The sequence below is a fragment of the Triticum aestivum genome, chromosome 4B (genome assembly GCF_018294505.1).
Source record: "Triticum aestivum cultivar Chinese Spring chromosome 4B, IWGSC CS RefSeq v2.1, whole genome shotgun sequence".
NCBI lineage: Eukaryota > Viridiplantae > Streptophyta > Magnoliopsida > Poales > Poaceae > Triticum > Triticum aestivum.
In genome coordinates this window covers 107,794,602-107,803,065 of record NC_057804.1, presented here as the reverse complement: position 1 = coordinate 107,803,065, position 8,464 = coordinate 107,794,602, and the positions used below count along the sequence as shown (strand labels likewise).

General features: G+C 48.7%; 1 long non-coding RNA gene across 1 annotated transcript; it reads right to left on the bottom strand.

The window, feature by feature from the left end:
* Positions 1-5,692: 5,692 nt before the first annotated feature.
* Positions 5,693-7,224, bottom strand: LOC123094572 (uncharacterized). Its single transcript, XR_006445877.1, has 3 exons — positions 7,134-7,224; positions 6,862-7,032; positions 5,693-6,772 (listed from the first exon to the last, which is right to left on the bottom strand). It is a non-coding gene; the product is annotated as an uncharacterized lncRNA (long non-coding RNA).
* Between the last annotated feature and the right edge of the window lie 1,240 nt (positions 7,225-8,464).

The window sequence follows — 8,464 nt, the reverse complement described above, 5'->3', positions numbered from 1 at the left end:
ATGTGATCCCGTTAATCAAATGACAACTCATGTCTATGGTTAGGAAACTTAACCATCTTTGATTAACGAGCTAGTCAAGTAGAGGCATACTAGTGACACTATGTTTGTCTATGTATTCACACATGTATTATGTTTCCGGTTAATACAATTCTAGCATGAATAATAAACATTTATCATGAAATAAGGAAATAAATAATAACTTTTTTATTGCCTCTAGGGCATATTTCCTTCAGCTTGTGCTTGTTGAAATACGTCGGAACACTCGGCATGTCCTTGGGGGACCATGCAAAGATATCTCGATTCTCACGGAGGAAATCGACGAGCTCGCTTTCCTATTTGCTGTCAAGGTTGGTTCCCATAAGAGCGAACCTCTCTAGGTGATCCGGGTCCAAGGGTATCTTCTTGGTTTCTTTGGAAGGCTGGAAGGAGCCCTGGGCCTCCGACTCCTTGGGATCCGGTGACAGGTTCGGATGCTTGCTGGCCATGGCTACAACCCGGTCAAGGAGCTTCTTCTCTACGGCAATCACAAGGGACTCGGCCAGCCGGCTGCTAGCGGCAGCACAGGCGGATGACTTCTTGTAGTGTCCGACTATGGTGATGATGCCCTTGGTGCTTGCCATCTTCATCTTGAGGTAGGCGTAGTGAGGCATCTCCATGAATTTGGCCAAGGCAGGTCGTCCAAGCAATGCATGATAAGGGCTCTCCAGGTCCACTACTTCAAACCAAACTGCTTCACAGCGGAAGTGATCTCTGTCTCCGAAGAGGACATCTATCTTGATCTTGCCGATTGGTGAGTAGGAAAGACCCGACACAATGCCATGGAAGACGGTCCGGCTAGGCAGGAGCTGCTTCATCTTGATGTTCAACTTCTCCATGGTATCGCGGTAAAGGATGTTAATGCTGCTACCGCCATCTATCAGGACTCGGGAGAAATGAGCAGCTCGCCTCTCTGTTGCAAAGGTGTCATCCAACACCAGGGCATAGGAACCCAGGGAAGGCATCACCTCCAGGTGGTCAGCTCGGCTCCAGCTGACGGGCTTCTCAGACCAGTGCATGAACTCTAGGGCCTTGGAGGCGACAGTGTTGACCTCTTGGTGCTGCTGGCGCCGGCTGCGCCTGCCATCAGCCTGGCTTGTGAAAACAACGTAGGCTCGATGCTCTTCGGGAGATTCATCTTGGATGGCTCCGACTGCTGGACGAGCCACCGGCTGCTGTGGAGCCGGAGGCGGCTGGCCAGCAGGCGGAGGAGGCAGCTGTCCCTCGCCTTTGGAGATTCAAGTGAGCTAGTGGCACTTCTGAGTGGTGTGATTGGATGGCTTCGCGCCGCTGTGGAACTTGCAGGGTGCATCAAGGGTTTGCTCATAGGAGAAGGCGGGGTGCCAAGCCGGCTTGCCACCTTTTTGATGCTTGGGTATGGGCTGCTCTTCTGGCTGCTAATCTTCGACTGTGGCCACTTGCCGGCTGGTGGAAGCCGACATCCGGGCCTCGCTTTTGTCGTTTTGCTATGGGCGTCGACTGGTGTCACCAGCCGGCGTTCTGGGAGCCAGAGGGAGCACCTTCCTAGAGGCATCCACCCAAAGCTCTGACTTCATCGAGGAGTTGGCAGTGGCGTACTTGTCTGCTATGATCAACAGCTCGTCGGGTGTAGCCGGCTCGTCATAGAGGAGTCGGTGCTTGAGGAGGGTGCCTTCTCTACACCCGACGGTGAAGTACTCTATGGCTTGCACCTCGTGCACCCCTTAGCAGGAGTTGCGAAGCTCGGCCCACCGTGTCAGGTAGTCGCGACAGGACTCGGTTGGGCCTTGGACGCACAGAGAGAGCTGACAAGGCTTGGGCGCCCGCTTGTAGGTGCTGGTGAAGTTGTGGGTGAAGACTTCAGTGAAATCTACCCAGCTGTTGACACTGTAGGGCTTGAGGCTGTTCAGCCAAGTGTGTGTCGTGCCCTAAAGCATGAGGGGGACGTACTCCATGGCAACGTGCTTGTTGCCGTTTGCTATGCCGACTGCAGTGGAGTAGTCGATCAACCAGTCTTCCGGCTTCACCGAGCCGTTGTACTTGGGCGTGTATCTTGGGAGCGAGAACTCTTTGGGGAAGGGCTCATCACGAATGCAGGGGCCAAAACAAGGCAGACCAATCGCATCTTCTTCTTCTAGCGCAAGGGATCGCGCTAGGCGATCGATCCAATGGCGGGCGTCGTTTTCTCCGATTCCTTCGCGGCGGCCCAACCGACTGAAGGAAATATGCCCTAGAGGCAATAATAAAGTTATTATTTATTTCCTTATTTCATGCTAAATGTTTATTATTCATGCTAGAATTGTATTAACCGAAAACATAATACATGTGTGAATACATAGACAAACATAATGTCACTAGTATGCCTCTACTTGACTAGCTCATTAATCAAAGATGGTTAAGTTTTCTAACCATAGACATGAGTTGTTATTTGATTAACGGGATCACATCATTAGGAGAATGATGTGATTGACTTGACCCATTCCGTTAGCCTAGCACTTGATCGTTTAGTATGTTGCTATTGCTTTCTTCATGACTTATACATGTTCCTGTAACTATGAGATTATGCAACTCCCGTTTACCAGAGGAACACTTTGTGTGTTACCAAACGTCACAACGTAACTGGGTGATTATAAAGGTGCTCTACAGGTGTCTCTGAAGGTACATGTTGGGTTGACGTATTTCGAGATTAGGTTTTGTCACTCCGATTGTCGGAGAGGTATCTCTGGGCCCTCTCGGTAATACACATCACTTAAGCCTTGCAAGCATTGCAACTAATGAGTTAGTTGTGGTATGATGTATTACGGAACGAGTAAAGAGACTTGCCGGTAACGAGATTGAACTAATTGAATACCGACGATCGAATCTCGGGCAAGTAACATACCGATGACAAAGGGAACAACGTATGTTGTTATGCGGTTTGATTGATAAAGATCTTCATAGAATATGTAGGAGCCAATATGGACATCCAGGTTCCGCTATTGGTTATTGGCCGAGAATAGTTCTAGGTCATGTCTACATAGTTCTCGAACCCGTAGGGTCCGCACGCTTAACGTTACGATGATAGTTATATTATGAGTTTTAATGTACCGAAGGAGTTCGGAGTCCCGAATGAGATCGAGGACATGACGAGGAGTCTCGAAATGGTCGAGACGTAAAGATCGATATATTGGACGAATATATTCGGAGTTCGGAAAGGTTCCGAATGATTCGGGTATTTTTCAGAGTACCGGAGAGTTACGGGAATTCACCGGGGAGTATATGGGCCTTATTGGGCCATACGGGAATAGAGGAGAGAGGCCAAAAGGAAGGAGGCCTACGCCCCCACTCTGGTCCGAATTGGACAAGGGGCGCAGCCCCCCTTTCCTTCTTCCTCTCCCCCTCTTTCCCCTTCTCCTACTCCAACAAGGGAGGTGGAATCCTACTAGGACTAGAAGAACGCCCGTGCGTTACAACAGGGCCACATTAACTTTAAAAGTTCAATATCAATTATGTTAATATTACATTGAATATTCTCATACATATTAAGTGACATCGACGACCTTTTTTACCATCAAATTCTCTCACACACACACACACCCTCTCCCTCCCTCTTCCTCACTCTCTCTCCCCCTCTCCCTCACTCGGGAGGTGGGAAGAAAATAAACCCGAAACGGAGACTACCAACTGAGACATTAGGATTAGAGATCATTTAGTTGATAAGAATAAATAGAAAACGGTGTTAAAAAAGAGAAACAGATTAGAATACATTGAAAAACCAAAAGGACGATGTAAAAGGGGATTCGCCCTGCCCCCCGGGCCTTGCCACCGAACTGGCTCAGCGGTCCAGTCCCCGTGCGGTCGTCTTCTCCTGTTCCCTGAGCCGCGTCGCTACAGAGACGGGCTCCCGCCCGACCACCTCGCTAGCATCGAAGGGGAATGGATAAGGGTGACGCCCTGCCTTCCCTACCCCATGGCCTCACTCCTCCTTGACACCCCCTCCCAAATCCACTTCTCCTCCTCGCTCGCTCGATCCCGTCGATCTGGAGGAAGTCAGACACCACGGCCACCATGACCGACCCCGTCCACATGGCCACTGCCCTCCTTGCGGGCTAGGAGCTTGTCGAGGAGCTCCGAATGCCTTCGCTACTTCGTCTGCGCCAACGAGATCAAGTCCAGCACCCCCGCATCGATGTCGCTGTCGTCTTCCTCAACCTTGGGCCACCGCGACATTGCCGTTCGATCCGCGCCACCTCGAGCTCCCATGTCTTCGCCTAGGGCGCCATTGACACCGCCATGATCTCCTCTTGCCTTTCCCTTGTCTCCCCTCTCGTTTGCTCTCGTTAGGTATTTTGCCGTGGCCGAGAACCGCCGTCCGCCATGGCCATTGCAGGGGTAGCCACCGAGCTCCTCGGATTGACCCCGTGGCACATGCCCGCTCCTATGCACGCCCATGCCTGAGCCTGCCGCTCTTCTTCCGCGCCCGCGGGGCCACTCCCACTCCATGCCCATGCCCGTGCTACACCGCATCGGTCGCGCCCGCCGCTGCCGTCGCGCTCGCCGCAGCCACCGCACCACTGTGCCCCGCGCGACACACACCCTGGTCGCGCGCCACACTCTCGCTGGCTGCGCTCGCCCGTCTGCTGCCCGCCTGCCTCGCGCCGCCTCCAGTCATGGCCATCTTCTGCCGGCCGCCCCCTCAGCCTCGCCTACTACGTGTTGCTTCCTGCTGCTATGCGCTGCTCTACCGCTGGTACGCTGCTGCACCATGCCCTCGACACCGCCGTGGACAAATGTGGCAGAGGGATTGTTAATGGAGTACGAGAAGGAGGTGGCGGAGAAGTTGTGGAGAGGCAGGAGGTCTGGGGCGGTGTCACCTGGCTGTGGTGGAGGTGTTTATCCGACAAGGAGCCGGAGTGGAAGGAGAGGTCACAATTGGAAAGAATCACAAAAAAAAACATAACCCGGAGATCTCAGTTCAAAAAAATGCTAATATCGATGGAAAACATAGAAAATGTTTGTTGTTATCAAGGAAAGGTAAAAATTTAGGAAAGTTAGGATTTTTGAACTGATTTCTATGCAAATGGGGTTTTATTGTTGGATAACGTGATATCAGTACCTGCCCGTTTGTGACGTGTCTGATTAGGAAAGTTTGCAAATGTTAAGAAACTATTTATTGGAAGGAAAGTTGTGACGTGTCTGTTATTTGTTTCCTAAAACAAATTTCACTAATAAGTTAGGAAAGTTAGATTAAAATGTATTATTTGTTTCCTAAAAATCTGTTATTTATTTCCTAAGACAAATTGAACCAATAAAAGGAATCAATTGATTTGCATAATTTAAGGAAGTTAGATTAAAATGTATTATTTGTTTTCTGAAAATCTGTTATTTGTTTCCTAAGACAAATTGAACCAATAAAAGGAATCGATTGATTTAGATAAGTTAGGAAAGTTAGATTAAAATGTATTATTTGTTTCCTGAAAATCTGTTATTTGTTTCCTAAGACAAATTGAACCAATAAAAGAAATCGATTGATTTGCATAATTTAAGGAAGTTAGATTAAAATGTATTATTTGTTTCCTGAAAATCTGTTATTTGTTTCTAAGACAAATTGAACCAATAAAAGGAATCGATTGATTTGCATAAGTTAGGAAAGTTAGATTAAAATGTATTATTTGTTTCCTAAAAATCTGTTATTTGTTTCCTAAGACAAATTGAACCAATAAAAGGAATCGATTGATTTGCATAATTTAAGGAAGTTAGGTTAAAATGTATTATTTGTTTTCTGAAAATCTGTTATCTTCCCGGCCCAGAACGACGGAGATGCCACATGATAGTATGGCACCAACCCATCGTCTGTGCGCTGACGAGTGACGACAGAGACGACTGAGCCTGAAACTTAATCTGAGTACGAATAATCAACAGTGACGGCAACTGTTGCGGGCTTGCGGCGAGGTACCCTCACCTGGACAATGATCTTTGGTCGGAGCGCAGAGGTAAGTGGTGTTGTTGGCGACATGCAGGTCGTCCACTCGAGAGGCGGCGCTGGATATTAATGGAGATCGTGCAGGCAGACAACGAGGTGGGGTGGTTCATCTGTGCGGCCTGCTTCCGATCCAATCTGCGATATTCCCCCATGTGGATGCGACCCCATCACGTAGCCATACAAAACGATATAGGAACCATGATTAGATAAATATACAATGATCAATTGGACTGTATTAGAATTGGAGAGAGAATGAATATACAGGAAACATGCAGGTCGAGCAAGCCAGCCTTTCCTATGGTCGTCTTGTTCCTGCAGATGTTAAGCTAATACCGAATCCAATGTTTAAAACCAATCAATCCCTAGTCTCTTTCTCTGCCAGCGAAAGTTAATCTCTGGCGTCCTTCGTCCAAATTGAATTATATCAAACTGAGCAGGACCGACATAATTATGGGAAAGCCATATAAGAGAGATTAGTGGGAAGGAGAGGATTACGTCCCGGATTTTCAGAAGAAATGTGTGTTAGTGTTAATAGGAAGGAGGGGATAGTGTCCTGATTTTTTTACTGGGGAGATGTGCATTAAAGGAAAGATAGATTGTGTCCTGATTTCCTGCATGAAAAAAGAAAACCGGAAACTTGGAGAAGATCGAGGGGTGGGGCTGGCTAGGGGGTGGAGGTGGGACGAAAAAAACCGGACAAAAATAAACTGTAGAGATTAGCCCATGATCATTAGGAGTAGAGATTAGCTCTTTCACCTTGTCAGACAGTCCCTTCAATCCAAGAATATACAACATCTAGAAGAAATAAAACCAATGACATAATTAGTAAACAATTTCAGCGACAAAAGGATAAACAAATTGGATTTTTAAAACAAAACCTGCACCTGCACAAGTATATGTTATATTAACAAAAGTGCAGATCCCGTCCCACTCTTCTTCCGAATAGCAATCTTGGTGAGTGATCTCGACCGGGTTCGATCGGCATGGCGTGTCGTTCCTCCAGGAGTGGGTGCTGAGAGGAAGGATGGCAAACCTCCATTGTCAATCGGCCGGAGCTGCATCGTCATTTGGATCAGAGCATGGACGAAATCGAGATGGTAGAGGTTGAGGAATTTGTAGGACGTGAGGGTTTAGGGTGGGCATCACGAGAACTCACCCATATCTTGGGAGACGGCAGACCCGAGGTGCAGTCGTGTTCGTGCTTCAGGGGCTGCCACGTGCTGTCCTCGCCGCCATCGCCTGTCGATGCCACTTCAGCGCCACGAGCATGGGACTGAGGGACGAAGGGAAGGAAGCGAGCTAATGACGTACCTATGTTTGGTATGTAATACCCTCCATTAAGAGTAGATATTTTCTTAAAATCGGTTATTTTGTTTCCTAATTAATGTGATTGAGCAATTTAAGGTAAGGTTAATTAATTTAGATTTGATATTTAGAGATTGATCGTGATTGATTCTTTCACATAAAGACATTACTAAAAATAACTTGCACCAGCATGGAAAGTTATGATCCGTTAAGATTTTTTTCGTTGTGTGAGAGGGTGACGCGAAACTAAACCGGTGGGGTGGGGGAGGGACGGAAAAAAACCAGCGAAATAAAATGGTTGAAAGTGGTGGGACGAAAATAAACCGTACAAGGCTACCAACTGCTCCATTAGGAGTAGAGATAACGACGGGAGTTTGGGCGTGTGCGGGACTCGATCGCGGGGTTTTTCTTGGTTTTTCACAACTGAGGGGGAGGTGGGAGGAAGTACCAAAGAAGTACCAAAAAAGACCGGATGAGGTGGGATGAAAATAAAACCCGAAACGCGACCTACCAACTGAGACATTAGGAGTAGAGACTAGGGAGTCCTAGTAGGACTCCACACTTGGCGCGCCCCTCCTAGGGCCGACCTCCTCCCCCCTTGCTCCTTTATATATAGGGGCAGGGGGCACCCCATAACACACAAGTTGATCTACGGATCGTTCCTTAGCCGTGTGCGGTGCCCCCCTCCACCATATTCCACCTCAGTCATATCATCGCGGAGTTTAGGCGAAGCCCTGCGCCGGTAGAACATCATCATCGTTACCACGCTGTCGTGCTGACGGAACTCATCCCCGACGCTTTGCTGGATCGGAGCCCGAGGATCGTCATCGAACTAAACGTGTGCTGAACTCGGAGGTGCCATACGTTCGGTGCTTGGATCGGTCGGATTGTGAAGACGTACGACTACATCAACTGCGTTGTCATAACGCTTCCGCTTACGGTCTACGAGGGTACATGGACAATACTCTCCCCTCTCGTTGCTATGCCATCACCATGATCTTGCGTGTGCATAGGAATTTTTTTGAAATTACTACGTTCCCCAACACCGACCACTGAGCGTTGGGTGCTCAACAGGCGGAGGGGAGGCGTACCTCTCCCTGCGCGGGGGAGGGGGAGGCGGACAGTCGTCCTGCCGTTCTACAGCTCGTGGGCGGCCATCTTGGTCGCGCTCGATGGTGAGGC